Below are 15865 nucleotides of genomic sequence, written 5' to 3'. Positions count from 1 at the left end.
TCCATTTTTTTCTTTTCAGCCATTCCATGGTGGATTTACTGTTATGTTCAGGGTCATTGTCATGTTGCAAGGTCCACCTTCAGTTGAGCTTCAAATTTCCGACAAATGGCCTCACATTATCCTCAAGCACCCTCTGGTACAATGAAGAATTCATAGTGGATTATATGATGGTAAGCTGCCCAGGCCCTGATGCAGCAAAGCTGCCCCAAACCATAATATTTCCACCACCATGCTTTACAGTTGGTATCAGGTTCTTGTTGTCAAATGCTGTCTTTGGTTTTCGCCAAACATGTCTTCTGGTACTGTGGCCAAATAGCTCGACCTTTGACTCATCTGTCCAGAGCACATTGTTCCAGAAGTGCTGGTCTTTGCATTGGTGTTCATTGGCAAACTTTAGTCTTGCCCTGATGTTCTTTCTGGACAGCAAAGGTTTCCTCCTGGCACACCTCCCATGTAGATCGAATTTGTGCAGCCTCTTTCTAATGGTAGACTCGTGCAATTTGACATCAACAGTGGCAAGAGCTAACTGGAGGTCCCGTTATGACATTCTGGGGGTTCTTAGAGACTTCTTTCAGCATCTTGCGGTCTGTTCTCGGGCTGAACTTGCCGGGGCGGCCTGGCCTGAACAAGTTGGCAGTTGTTTGGAATCTTCTCCACTTGTAGATGATCTTCCGGACAGTCGAATGATTGATTTCAAATTGTTTGGAGATCTTTTTAAATCCCTTCCCAGACTCATAGGCATCTATAACCTTCTTTTTGAAGGCCGCAGAGAGCTCTTTTGATCTAGGCATGGTGATGCCGCACACTTCAACAACAAAGAGCAAACCAAACTAAATGTCTGAGGTTTAAATAAGACAGGTTCCTCCAAGATCCTCTCTGACGATGTTCTAATCATTTGCACCTGAGCTGGTGCACCTGATTCTAATTTTAGGTATTTGAAATAGTGATAAATATCGGGGTGTACTTACTTTTTCCATATGCGAAATTTGCACTTATGTTTATTTAAATTATACAATGGACTGCAAAATGTAAATGTTTCATGATATTTGTTATATTATATCACCTTTATCTGTCAATATTGTTGAAATGAAGATCAAATAGCTGTATGATGAAATATGTTGAACTAGAACGGGCACTCGGTAGAGCGCATACCTTCGCCGCAGCTACTGTTCTGTACTTGGCATGGGAGTGTAGGGAACAGAACAGTGAACAGTTTTGACCTTTTCGTGACCTTGACCTTGACCTTTGACCCGATTGCTCCCAAAATCTAATCAAATGTGTCCCGTATAATAACCAATCATCCCACCAAATTTCATGCAATTCGGTTGAATACTTTTCGAGTTATGCGAATAACATACACACACACACACACACAGACATACAAATAAATACACAGCGATCAAAACATAACCTTCCGCTTTTGCGAAGGTAAAAAGTCAAAACTTTACTTGGGGTGTACTTACTTTTTCACATGACTGTATGTATGTATGTATGTATGTATGTATGTATGTATGTATGTATGTATGTATGTATGTATGTATGTATGTCTGCACTTCACCCATTGGTTGGACAGCTAACCTGACTCCACCCTCAAATGTAACCTGAAATACTTAACCTAAAGTACCCAGGGTACCCAAAAGACCCCCTTCCCCCTTCCCCCATCCCCCCCACCCCCCCCCCCCCCCGAGGACCCAAAATATTGAGAAGAACCCGAGAATCCAAAATACCCCAAGGACCCTAAATACCCCCAAAAGACCCTGAAAACCCATAAGACCCCAAATACTCAAAAAGACCCAGAAGACCCCAAACACTGAGAAGACCCAAAAGGCCCCGAAGACCCAAAATACCCCAAAGACCTAAAATACCCCAGAGACTGAAAAGACCTGAAGACCTAAAATACCCCAAAGACTGAAAAGACCCCGAAGACCCAAAAGGCCCCGAAGACCGAAAAGACCCAGAAGACCCAAAGTGCCCCGAAGACCCAGAAGACCCAAAATACCCCGAAGACCCAATAGGCCCTGAGACCTAGAAGACCCCAAAGACTGAGAAGACCTGAAAAGACCCAAAAGACCCCAAAGACCCAAAATACCTAAAAGACCCCAAAGACCTAAAATAACCCAAAGACCCCAAAGACCTAAAAGACCCCACAGACTCAAAATACCCAAAATACCCTGAACACCCAAGAGACCCCAAGGACCCAAAATACCCCAAAGACTGAAAAGACCCTGAAGACCTAAAATACCCCAAAGACTGAAAAGACCCAGAAGACCCAAACGACCCTGAAGACCCAAAATACCTAAAATACCCCAAATACCTAAAATATCCCAAATAATGAAAATACCTAAAAGACCCTGAAGACCCAAAATACCTAAATATAAGACCCAAAATACCCCAAAGACCTAAAACCCCCAAAGACTGAAAATACTCAAAAGACGCAAAAGACCCGAACACCAAAAAGACCCCAAAGACCCGAAATATTTAAAGGACCCCGAAGACCAAAAATATCCTGAAAACCCTAAAAAAAAACAAAGACCCCAAAAACCCCTGAACACCAAAAAGACCCCAAAAGACCCCAAATAGTCCAAAGACCCAAAAGACCCTGAAGACCTAAAAGACCCCAAATACTGAAAAGACCCAAAAGACCCTGAAGACCCAAAATACCTAACAGCCCCCAAAGACCTAAAAGACCCCAAGGACTGAAAATACCCAAAAGACCCCAAAGACTGAAAATACCCAAAGGACCCAAAAACCCAAAAGACCCCGAAAACCCAAAAGACCCGAACACCAAAAGACCCCAAAGACCCGAAATATTGAAAGGACCCCAAAGACCCAAAATATCCTGAAGACCCTTAAAACATCCCAAAGACCCCAAAAAACCCTGAACACCGAAAAGACCCCAAGACCCAAAATACCTAAGATATTGAAAAGATCCCAAAGACCCAAAATATCCTGAAGACCCTAAAAAAACCCCAAAAGACCCCTAAAAAAAACCCCCGAACACTGAAAATACCCCGAATACCCAAAATACCCCAGAGACCCAATGGACCCCAAAGACTCAAAATACCCCAACTACCCTAAAAGACCCTGAAGACCCAAACACCCAAAAGACCAAAAAGACCCCGAAGACTGAAAAGCCACCAAAGACCAAAAAGACCAAAAACACCATGAAGACTGAAAAGACCAAAAAGACTGAAATGACCATTAAAGGGGAACCCAAATGCAAATTTTCTTTCTTCTGAAAACCATTGACAATCAATCACAGTCTAATTTGAAGGTGATTTTATTTTATTTGTGAATCACAAAGTGCTGAAAAAAGCCCTAGAGTGTCGATTTTCGAGTTTGCCAGTGACATCACATTGTGAACTCACTGTGATCCTGCTGGCAACAGTACATAGAGACAGTGCATTCCAAACTGCTCGGATGCTGATAATGATTGGGGATGTTGGAGGGGGCGGGGAGTGTGGGTTGGTCGTGGGTATTGTTAGTTACGGTGATAGTTGAAGGGGGGATTGTGCAGTGGTGGGGAGGGATGGTCACGAGTATTGTTGGCTCGGGTGACGGTTGAAGGGGGATTTTGAGGAGATGGTGAAGGGGAGGGTGGGGGGGGGGGGGTGTGAGGTTGTCGTGGGTATTGTTAGCTGGGGTGACGGTTGAAGGGGGATTTTGAGGAGATGGTGGAAGGGGGAGGAGGTGGGAAGAGGTGGAGAAGTTTCTGTCATCCCTTGACTCTGATTCTGCAACTGGACCTGACAGCATCAGCCCACAGGTCCTAAAATCCTGCTCTGCCGCTCTTTCACTCCCTCTCTCTGTTGTCTTCACCCTCTCTTTTGCTCAAGGTCGTCTGCCATCAGCTTGAAAATCAGCCAACATCACCACTTCACACAAAAAGGTGCAAAAACAGATCCTTGCAACGACAGACCAATCAGCCTTCTCCCAATTATCAATAAAAGTCATGGAATCCATCATTGCTTCGGATATCAAATCTTTACTCTTCTCCAATGGCTTGATCTCTGACCATCAATTTGGTTTCAGACCAGGTCACTCGACTCTGGACATGCTGCTTCTGCTGTCTCAACAATGGATGGAGGTCCTCAATGCCAAACAGGAAATTAGAGCTGTCTCCCTTGACATACCACGTGCCTTCGATATGGTCTGGCACCCCGCTCTGCTCACCAAACTCACCTCATATGGTATCCATGGAAATCTCCACGCATGGCTTGCGGACTTCTTCTCTAGTTGTAGTCAACGTGTGGCCCTGAATGGGTTTCTCTCATCTCCCCTTCCTGGTCAGGCTGGAGTTCCCCAAGGCAGTGTTCTGGGCCCTGTGCTTTTTCTGGTCTTCATCAATGGTCTCTCTGACTCTCTTGAAAATCCTCTCTACCTCTTTGCTGAGGACTCCACTCTCTGCCGCTACATTCCTCATCCCTCAGATCGGCAGTCTGCAGCCTCCTCACTCTCTGCAGACCTGGATAAAATCACAGACTGGTCAAACAAGTGGAACATGTCTTTCAATCCTGACAAATCTCACACTCTTACTATGTCTCTCCGAAAAGACCGACTGGACAACCCTCCCATCTACTTTCTGAACAGTCCTCTCCAAGAAGTTCTGTCACTCAAGCTTTTGGGTCTTACTATCTGCCATGATCTTTCCTGGGAAAACCACATTTCCAATCTGGCCTCCAAAGCCAGTCGCCGACTGGACATCCTCCATCGTGCGAAATCCTTCTTTGGCACACCTGAGCTCCTCACCACATACAAGGCTTTCATCCGCAGCTCAATGGAATACTGTTCACCCCTCTGGGCCGGTGCTCCTGCCTCACACCGAGCTCGTCTTCACGCTGTTGAAACAAAAGCTTTCAGAATCATTGGAATCTCCCGCGATGAAGCTAACTCTGAGGGCCTTTCACTTACTCACCACAGGCATGTTGGTTGTCTTTCTGTCTGTTACAGACTCCTCTCCGGCCTTGCTCCCCCAGCTTTCTCTGGGCTCTGTCTCCCAAATATTCCTACAGGCCGCACAAGATCTGCCTGCAACCCTCTTATGGTTAAACTGCGAAAATCAAGACTCTCTGATCACCTTTACTCCTTCATTCCTCTTTTCTCCCGCCTCTGGAACAAACTCACTCACTCTCTTCAATCCCACTCCTCCCTCCAGGTCTTTAAAACAGCTGTTCACCACCATCTCTTATCTTCCCCCATCCAAAACCTTGATCTTTTCTACCCCCGCTAATTTCACCCCAGATCCACTTTTTTGAAATACCAACTTCTTTCCTGGAAGACCTTGCAGTGTCCTTGTGTTTTATACTTCTCCCACCCCCCACCCTTCCCATGCCTCCTCCCCCTAAGCCCTCTCCCTCCCACAGATCTCTCGATGTCCCTGCTCTCAAATGTTGTGTTTGTGCTTCCCCTTCTCTCCCCATCTTGTCTAACGCCACCCTTATTATATGTTTTGTGTGTCCGTTTGATTTTTTGTGTGATAAATGTTACCTCTTTCACGAGCGTCGATTCTGTATACAAAAACAAAGAAGAAAAAAAACAAAGAAGTGAGTGTGGTTTGGTCGTGGGTGTTGTTAGCTAGGGTGATGTTGATGTTTGTTTTTTCTCGAAAATTGAGATGCTTCAAAAACCAAGGCCACCTAAGTTGAACAGAATATTACCAAATTACAGAATATTGCCAGCAATATTACCAAAGAAAATAATCAAGAAATCCAAGTCAAATCGGTTGTATCATCAGAAAAGATCCTCCAATAAGAGATGGCAGAAAATGTGTTGTACGATTGGAACAAGAACACCCATAGGGTCGCCCATAGGGCGGGTACACTGCTTGTATTAATAATGCTAGTCCTCGAGAAAAACAGAGGACAAATGGAAAAGTAAGAGATAAAGAAGCAAGTACAGAGGAGCAACAAGACCTTTTTATAATTACTGTGTAATTATTTTGTTAATATAAATGTTTTTACTGTTATTGTTTTGAACAGAGCCCACACATACCAAAATATACGCGGAGGGAAATGTAAGGTGCCAATTCGGTAACAACACGTATTACCATGATTATGAGAGGCTATAAACACGTTCCTACCTGCACTGTCTACTTTATCTAATCAAACTAGCAGGTAATCCTTAATGTTAGGTTGCCCATGGCTCTAGGCCACGCCTACCGCGTCAATATAAGGTGACAGGTGTCTTTACAAGGAAGAGAACAGGTCGGCTATGTGTTACATGGCACGGCCTTGCAGGTATTTGCTTACAAAGTAGGTAGCTTTGTGAAGCATTCCTGTTTGGCGAGGAACTGAAGGTATTTTTACCTATTGTTTTTGATACGAACACAGCTCAGTATATGCGCAGTTAATAATGCAACGTAAAAACGGAAGTGTATTTGGGACAACAAGGTGTTTTAACCTGCCTGTTCTGACCTATGCGACGTGCTCTGACCTATGCGACGTGCTCTGACCTATGTGACGCGCTCTGACCTATGTGACGCGCTCTGACCTATGTGACACGCTCTGACCTATGTGACGCGCTCTGACCTATGTGACGCGCTCTGACCTATGTGACCGGCTCTGACCTATGTGACCCGCTCTGACCTATGTGACCCGCTCTGACCTATGTGACCCGCTCTGACCTATGTGACGCGCTCTGACCTATGTGACGCGCTCTGACATGTGACGCGCTCTGACCTATGTGACGCGCTCTGACCTATGTGACGCGCTCTGACCTATGTGACGCGCTCTGACCTATGTGACGCGCTCTGACCTATGTGACGCGCTCTGACCTATGTGACGCGCTCTGAACTATGTGACGCGCTCTGACCTATGTGACGCGCTCTGAACTATGTGACGCGCTCTGAACTATGTGATGCGCTCTGACCTATGTGACGTGCTCTGACCTATGTGACGCGCTCTGACCTATGTGACGCGCTCTGACCTATGTGACGCGCTCTGACCTATGTGACGCGCTCTGACCTATGTGACGCGCTCTGACCTATGTGACGCGCTCTGAACTATGTGACGCGCTCTGACCTATGTGACGCGCTCTGAACTATGTGACGCGCTCTGAACTATGTGATGCGCTCTGACCTATGTGACGCGCTCTGACCTATGTGACGCGCTCTGACCTATGTGACGCGCTCTGACCTATGTGACGCGCTCTGACCTATGTGACGCGCTCTGACCTATGTGACGCGCTCTGACCTATGTGACGCGCTCTGACCTATGTGACGCGCTCTGACCTATGTGACGCGCTCTGACCTATGTGACGCGCTCTGACCTATGTGACGCGCTCTGACCTATGTGACGCGCTCTGACCTATGTGACGCGCTCTGACCTATGTGACGGGCTCTGACCTATGTGACGCGCTCTGACCTATGTGACGCGCTCTGACCTATGTGACGCGCTCTGACCTATGTGACCCGCTCTGACCTATGTGACGCGCTCTGACCTATGTGACGCGCTCTGACCTATGTGACGCGCTCTGACCTATGTGACGCGCTCTGACCTATGTGACGCGCTCTGACCTATGTGACGCGCTCTGACCTATGTGACGCGCTCTGACCTATGTGACGCGCTCTGACCTATGTGACGCGCTCTGACCTATGTGACGCGCTCTGACCTATGTGACGCGCTCTGACCTATGTGACGCGCTCTGACCTATGTGACGCGCTCTGACCGATGTGACGCGCTCTGACCGATGTGACGCGCTCTGACCGATGTGACGCGCTCTGACCTATGTGACGCGCTCTGACCTATGTGACGTGCTCATCTGAAGAGAACTGATTCTGTCTGAAGAGACATACAGTGCATTCAGAAAGTATTCAGTCCTCTTCACTTTTTTCACATTTTGTCATGTTGCAGCCTTATGCTGAAATCGTTTAAATTCATTTTTCCCCTCATCAATCTACACTCAATGCCCCATCATGACAAAGAGAAAACAGGATTTTAGAAAGTTTTGCAAATTTATTAAAAATAAAAAACTGAAATATCACATTGACATAAGTATTCAGACCCTTTGCTATGACACTTGATAGCCAAACAGTTCAATCAGACCATAGAATCTTGTTTCTCACAGTCTGAGAATCCTTTAGGTGCTTTTTTGCAAACTCCAAGTGGGCTTTCATGTGTCTTTCACTGAGGAGAGGCTTCCGTCTGTCCACTCTGCCATAAAGCCCAGATCGGTGGAGTGTTGCAGTGATGGTTGTCCTTCTGGAAGTTTCTCCCATCGCCACACAGGATCTCTGGAGCTCAGCCAGAGTGACCATCGGGTTCATGGTCACCTCTCTTACCAAGGCCCTTCTCCCCCGATTGCTCAGTTTGGCCGGGCAGCCAGCTCTAGGAAGAGTCCTGGTTGTTCCAAGCTTCTTCCATTTAAGAATTATGGAGGACACTGTGCTCTTGGGAACCTTCAATGCAGCAGATGTTTTTGTAGGCTCCCCCAGATCTGTGCCTCGACACAATCCTGTCTCTGAGCTCTGCAGGCAGTTCCTTCGACCTCATGGCTTGGTTTTTGCTCTGATATGCATTGTCAGCTGTGAGACCTTATATAGACAGGTGTGTGCCTTTCCAAATCATGTCCAATCAATTGGATTTACCACAGGTGGACTCCAATCAAGGTGTAGAAACATCTCAAAGATGATCAAGAGAAATGGGAGGCACCTGAGCTAAATTTCAAGTGTCATAGCAAAGGGTCTGAATACTTGTGTTAATGTGATATTTCAGTTTTTTCTTTTTAATAAATTTGCAAAACTTTTCTAAAATCCTGTTTTCTCTTTGTCATTATGGGGTATTGAGTGTAGATTGATGAGGGAAAAAATGAATTTAAACGATTTCAGCATAAGGCTGCAACATAACAAAATTATGTGAAAAAAGTGAAGGGGTCTGAATACTTTCTGAATGCATTGTATGTGTGTATGCACTCGCGCGTTATCTCTTCCTCCTGAAGCGGCAATTTGACGACGTTGTTTTGATTCCATTTAAAATAATGTATAGAACTTTTGATGAGTGTAACTTAGTTGTTCTCTACGGTTGAGTGTGCTGCATGAAGCACATGCAGTTTCCAGTGTGTGTGTGTGCCTGTCATTGGTTACATGTTGAGAAGTGCTAGTGTTTGTTAGATGGTTCTCTTCAGGGGCTCAAACAGAAGACCCTAAGATCTTAAGGTAACACCTTAACCGTTCCACCAACTCCAGACTTTTACTACTTGGATTTTCTTGCTCTGTTTGAACTGCCTGACCATATAATGGCAATATATTTCTTATCTCATCCAGTATGAGTCTTGTTTTATTGGTCTTTGCGTAGTTCTAAGCTGTGGCTGGCGTAGGTTGCAGCAACTTGGAGCATACACTCCTTTTCAACAATGAACTTAGATAATTGTCATGCCATGATTATTTAGTATCTCATACCTATGTCTTTGTTACTTTTCCTGTTATATTCACACATTTAGGTGAATCAAGGTTTGAAGGAAGGGCTGATCCTCGGTTTCTGTTCTGCCTCAACGGGCCAGAGCCTGGGTCTGAAAGAGGGAAAGGGGTGAGTCAGAGTGCCAGTGTAATGGGTGTGACCATCTAAGGGACCTACCTTTGATACAGCATACGGCCTCACCAGAAAATGAAGCCCATTGCCAGCGCCAATGATTACCAAAGAGACTGATTGGCTCGCACACAGAAGAGCTAATATTCAGTCTCACTGATTGCGTTGGAGTGCTACAAAGCGTTAGATATGGGGCAAAGCGCGTTTAAGAAGGTGGGCAGTGCCATAGTGGATGGACATCTTTGCTAAAATGGCGTCCCACACTGGACCTGTATATGCAGCAGCACTGCGATTCTCCATCCTCCTCTTCTTCCATTCTACCCTGGAGAGCATACGGCACTTTGGGCTGATGCGCTGCCGAGTTACGAATTGATTTGGATTTCCACACTTTGCCAACTCTCAACAGGCATTCCTTTTGCAGATTATGCAAATTTTTTACCCAAATCTGCACTCGCTCTATTGTCGTCAGAAGCCTTTTGTATTGTGACTGTATTTCATTCCTTCAAGTTCCGTCATAAGCGTTCGACAGTTGTTGTAAGTTTTATTCATATTCTTGTTTTGTGTTTCTGTTTGTACCACTTTGTATAATTGTTTTGTTTTCTTTATAAAATTGGGGCTCGTGGTAAAACGAGGTAGGTGTTGTCCATAAGTCATGACAAGACATGTATATATCAAATTATTTGTATTCCCCTTCATGCATGCACATTACATGCTTATGAAGCATAGCTCGACCTATTACATAATGGAGTACGATATGTTGAGGCTATCGATAGGTGTCTTCATCTTCATACTCAGTTCCACATCTCACGGTAACGGAGGACAAAATGGCAATGAGCTAGCTCATGGTGGAGTTTTGAGGCAATGGATAGGCGAGGGAGCATGAAATGGGTGAGAGGGATCATGAAATACACAATAACCTGCAAGTAAGATGGGTGGGCTGGGTTAGGCTTGTTAGAGCTAAAGTGGGCAGAAAAAAGATTGTGGGTAGAGAGGAAAAGGGAAGAGTGCATTTGAATGGCGTCACTATACTTAGGGGGCCAAACCCCAAAATTTTCGGAAAGCAGACATGGGCTGTTGTAAAAGGTTGTGCCCCAGAAATCATATCTACATGTGCCTAGGAACACAATCTAGGTCAACAACCTTGCCAACAAGCTGCTGGAAATTTGTAAGAGGCACACAAATGTTGCGCATCTTTCATCATCATCATCATCATCGTCATCATCATCTTTGCGCATCCCTACTTTGTGCAGGGCCCAATATAGCTGCAATTTCATGCACAGGCAAATAGTTTGACTGGGTAGTTCGAGTGTCTTCCTCTGATATCCAGCTTTCAAATGCTTCCCAATACAGATGCCATACAGCTTCATTCAGGATTTTAATGGCATGCATAGACTGGTAATAGTCTGCTTTCTCTCCAAAGATCTTCTTAGCTGTCCCTTCTTGGCACATTCCTGCTGTTACAAGAAGATCTTCCACACCAGAGTCCCTCATAATCTTACAGACTGCTTTTAAGTAGTTATGAGCCTGGTGGAAGCTTCCCAAAAGCAGGATTACCTTGGAAAACTCATCTTTGTGTTTGTCCCTGATGGCCACTGCAAGTTCATATGTGGCCTGGTCTCCAGTGATGACAGTCCATGTATCTCCAAGTGCATGTGATGTTTGTACAAGCCGTGTCATCTCTTCCTTTAGCACAGCAGGATCCGTTGGTGAAGCAGGTATGAGAGGGAGGTATGCAATCCGGCTGGCCTTGTGGTGTGGGAGTAACTGTGCACAGAATGCTGAAAAACCAGGGAGATCAGGATCCCCTTCATATGGCACATGCAGCAGTTGTGAAGTTTTCACTTGTCTTCCAAGTCTCCAGAAGAGCAGCATTTCTTCGGCTGTCTCATCAGATGCAGTTTCCAAACTGTTAACATCATCAATGTTGCAAAGTGATCTAGAATTCCTTCTGTCACTGGCTGAAATGTGACAGTTAGGGATATTTGTTTCAGAAACACCTGAAAGGGTCTTTTTCCTGCTTAACGATGAAGTAGGAAGACTAATATTGTCAGGATGAGTGATGAGGGTACTACTCATGACAGGATTCTCAATTATAATGGCTGTGGTGGCATTGAAAGTCCCACCTTCTAATGTGTTTTTCTTCCAATCCAGGTTGTCCATTGCATAAACATGTAAACTTGCATGATTATGCACCATAGCTTCTGGGACAAACACCCCATTCTCCTCAACCTGTTGCATGATGTTGATGGTTTTTGTTGTCAGTTGGCGCTGCAACGTGTCATAATTGATTCCTAGGCCAAGTCTATTGTTCAGAGTGATCAGTGACTTGCTACGTGTCTGGTTATACACATAGTAAACTGTAGCTACACTCAAAGGAGTTGGCACTGCTGCTACATGTTGCATAAGTTGCTGCGATATTATAAGTGCTTTCTCCCTAATTGCCGGATGAAGTAATGATGAATCTGAAATATGGGATCCAGACTCTTGGTGCTTTTTCCCTGCTTTGTCAGAGAGCAGCATGGTTGTGAAATCAAATAAAGTTTGTGGAACAATTCTTTCAGCAGCTGCAAAAGAAATTTCAGTAAACTGCTCTGATTTTTGTTCTTTTTTGCACTGCTTAATATCAGCTTAATATTTGCACAAACAGAAGAAAGGAGGAACGAAAAAGTTGATGTGCAGTAAGTATAGATTTTGGGGAGTTGAACCAGGATGGAGTTGCTGAAATAAATTGTATCCTAGAGGAGCTGGGAAGAGTTGTTGGGTTGAGATAGCGGAAGGAGCTAGATGTGGGGAGAAGCAGCTGAAAGAAAAGGGCAAACAGAGGCCCACTGACCTCTCCGACTCGTCTCTGATGTGGGATCAACAGTCCTTGTGTTTATGACCTCACTGGGAAATATCAATAATGTCAGAAGCTTTAGATTCCAGGATAGACAGATGATACTGGGGTACCAACTGAAAAGGGAGAGCAGTATTCCATTGAGCTATGGAGAGAGGCCTTGTAATCTAATTAGTATTTCTGATTTTTCAAAGAATGGTTTAGAATGTTCAGTCTGCTGCTGGCTCTAGAGGGCACCTTTGCTATGTGGGTAGCCTAGGAGAGGTCATTGGTGATGGTGAGCCCGAGAGGTTCAAGAGACTAAACTTCTTCAATTGTCTGACCATGGTAATGAATAGATGCGTTCATTTGATGATCCTTCGAGAGTGAAAGGTCGAGACCAAGATTTGCCGGAATTGAAAGATGTGTTCCATTTATTAGAGCAGCTTTTGATCAATTTCAGATCAGTAGAGTGATGCAGTTGTAGTCTACCTCATCGTGGGATGGGCTACTGTATAAAAGAATGTCGAGTTATGTGCAAAACCTTAGTTTTTTTGTTTGTGCATGCTTATATGAACTGTAGGCAAATGTCTCTAATTATCCCCATGATTAAAAAATGGGGGATATTGTAATCGGCTCCGTCTGTCTGTCCATCCGTCCGTTACGCTATCTCCTCCTAAACGGTTGGGCAGAAATTCACCAAACTTGGTAGTTATGATCACCACATTATACGAAGGTGCAAGACCAGTATCATTTTGGTCCCGCCCTTTGGGCGGGTTTAAAAGGTGATATACCAAAAAAAAAAGGTCAATTACGAATACATCTTTAAACATTTTTTTAAGGTCAAAGGTCAAATACCAAAAAAAAAGTTCAATTACAGGTAAATCTTTAAACATAAAAAAAAAAAAAGGTTTAAAATGTCATTTTCATGTAAACGTTGTATATGCAATCAACATTGGGGGCGCATTAAATATGTAACCATTTTTTAAATTTCATGCCTCGGGGGTGGGGACTAAGGGTCACAGCGGTCAAAATGGGAAAAAATGTTTTTAACTTAAAATGTATTATTGGGTCATTCCTGATGGAACTTTTTACGATCTCTCAACTTTGCTTTAGGTGGGAAGCGTGTGGATTTGCGATGGTGCGCCATTGGCTTCGCTCTCGTGTAGTTTTATGAATCTGCTCTCGTGTAGTTTTATGAATTCGCTCTTGTGTAATTTGGCATCACACTTCAATGGCTTACCTCCTGATTTGGAGCTTCATTATACACAGTAGTTCATGTTTTAGTCTGATAAGGATTCTCATTTGCACTGTGGTACCTTTCACGACGACCACCTTCTTCTTGGACCCTTTGTATGCCTCCAGTGGAGCATCACCAAGAGTGGTGGAGAGCATGGCCTTTGTCTTAGAGGCAGACATTGCATAACAATAATAACAATAATAGTGCCAATAAACTGAATGCTGCTGAATGAAACGTGCTGAATAAACGATAACAGTGCATAACGATAATAAGACCCTTTCACTCTCATTTTGCTGAGGAGGCTGAACAAATTTTATGTTTGGAATTCGATCACTCAGCAATTTCTTCAAATACTTTCTCTGATTGTCTTTCAAGTTTACAATATTGTTTTTCTTAAGTATAGACAGGTACATTTTTTTTTTTTTGCCATATTCAATACCACCCCAGCATCAAACATCAGTGATGATTTAACATGCATAACAATCTGAACATCTGAAATTGCCCTCATCATATTATCATTGTCGACACAGGTGTCATTTGAACTTGTCCTTTGAGCACCCTGTATACAGCTACTATGATACCACTTTTCCTGAGCATGGGCATCACCAGGTTGATGTAAACTGGACAGTGATGCCCTGATATGATCATCCATGGTGTTAGCCTTGATGTTCAGCAGTATTTGCCCACGATTGTCCGACATAACCTTGTGAAGTTCTTCCTCATGATATTTGCATTTACCATAAGTTGGAGCAAATATGCATACTTTCCCCTTAGGAACAGCACCCGCCTGTCTCTGTGGACGTCCTGTTGTTGATTTGGCTGGCCAGCCTCTTTTGACTGGCTGGGCTGGTGAATGAGAGTCAGAGCAGGCTCTTTTATTTTGGGCTCTTTCCAGACGTGTCTTATGAACAATTTTCTTACGACAGTCTGAATGATATCTGACCTGTTCTAGCTCTGATTGGGTGTTACGGATTCGTCACTTCCGTTGTTGTGGTTTTCATTCACTGTAAACATTTTTGATTCCATGTACTATTATTGTTGTCGTTTAAGGGAAATAGATATTGCTATTTTCAAAAGGTAAAAAAGTTAATGTTTTAAATGAAACTGGAACCAAACGACGAAGAAGTGGAGGAGAGAGAGAAGGCGGAGCGAGTCGTCGGACAAGAAGCCTAGTTGCTTCAAGGTCCTGAGCGAACGTTGTCGAACGAGAGTCGCTAGTGAACTTTGGGTTTCCCGGGAAAGGGATTCCTGCGACAGAGTTGTTATCGCTGTGACAGATCAACCTGCGTGTCAGGTTTTGGCGGTCGAGTCCGAGGATAATTATCGTCGGGCCGTTACGCCTCGAGAACGGGCCGTCGGCCATTTTGACTCGCGCGCTTTGCGCATTGCGCAAGGTCTTTGCTTCGCTTCCGCCGTTTTCACTGCATTCAGACGTTTATCTGGTGTGTGTGTGTGTAAAGTGGATTTTGAAGGTAAATCTGCGGTTCGCCGATTTGGAGCCGTGAAACGTCCATACACGAGGGTGTGATTTCCCAGTCGCCTGGAGGGTGTCTTTGGATTTCCCAGTCACCTTGAGGGCGCCTTTGCGCAGCTTTGGCCGCGTGACTGTGACTGTCACCCGGACGGGATTCTGATCTCGATTAGACATCGTTCTGACGATCGCTGGAGCGGATCGACTTTGACTTGAAGCCGAACTCAACTTTGGCTTGATGCCGGAATAGAGACATTGTGGAATGTTCTTCATTTCGCTCACTTGGAGCACAGTGAGTTATATTGTACAAACCTGATGGTACCATCATAGGATATATATATTGATTGTACTTTTGATTACTATTATTGTTGTACTGTTATTCTTGTGTGATCTTAATACAATATTTGTTTGTTGGTAACAATTGGTGTGGCTTCACCATTGATCTTGGACATCTATATATATAAAACACAGTTTGTGTGTGTGTGTGTGTGTGTGTGTGTGTGTGTGTGTGTGTGTGTGTGTGTGTGTGTGTGTGTGTGTGTGTGTAATGTTACCGATAGACTCCTAAACGGAGAGGCTTACGTGCTTGATATTTGACATAGACATGGCCATTGAGCCTGGGACGAACATGGCCGAACTCAAAATATTTGACGATCCATATTTTTTATTCATATTTACCTCAGCGCATTTCAGCGCACAGAATCAACGGAATCAGAGGCGGTGGGAAAGCAGCGCGCTGATTCGCTCAGAGCGATCACGTGATGTTCCATCCGTGCCGCCATAAACTCACAGCAAGTAGCATAGATTTTAGCACGATT

General features: G+C 44.6%; 1 protein-coding gene across 10 annotated transcripts in view; it reads left to right on the top strand.

The window, feature by feature from the left end:
• LOC137426744 (E3 ubiquitin-protein ligase RNF130) overlaps positions 1 to 15865 on the top strand; it is a 188571-nt gene that overhangs the window by 92894 nt on the left and 79812 nt on the right. The window contains exons 1-2 of one of the 10 annotated variants that reach the window (XM_068115595.2): positions 6178 to 6295; positions 9436 to 9521. The exons of 6 other annotated variants lie outside the window; for them this stretch is intronic. The gene's annotated coding sequence lies outside the window, so the exon portion shown is untranslated. Of the gene's footprint in view, positions 1 to 6150; positions 6296 to 9435; positions 9522 to 15865 lie in introns of those variants that run through there. 3 more of the 10 variants (XM_078775079.1, XM_068115578.2, XM_078775085.1) reach the window with 3 other exon arrangements.

Source organism: Myxine glutinosa, chromosome 1 (genome assembly GCF_964187855.1).
Source record: "Myxine glutinosa chromosome 1, kmMyxGlut1.1, whole genome shotgun sequence".
In the NCBI taxonomy this organism is placed as follows: Eukaryota; Metazoa; Chordata; class Myxini; order Myxiniformes; family Myxinidae; genus Myxine; species Myxine glutinosa.
This window is presented reverse-complemented; position numbering and strand designations above follow the sequence as displayed.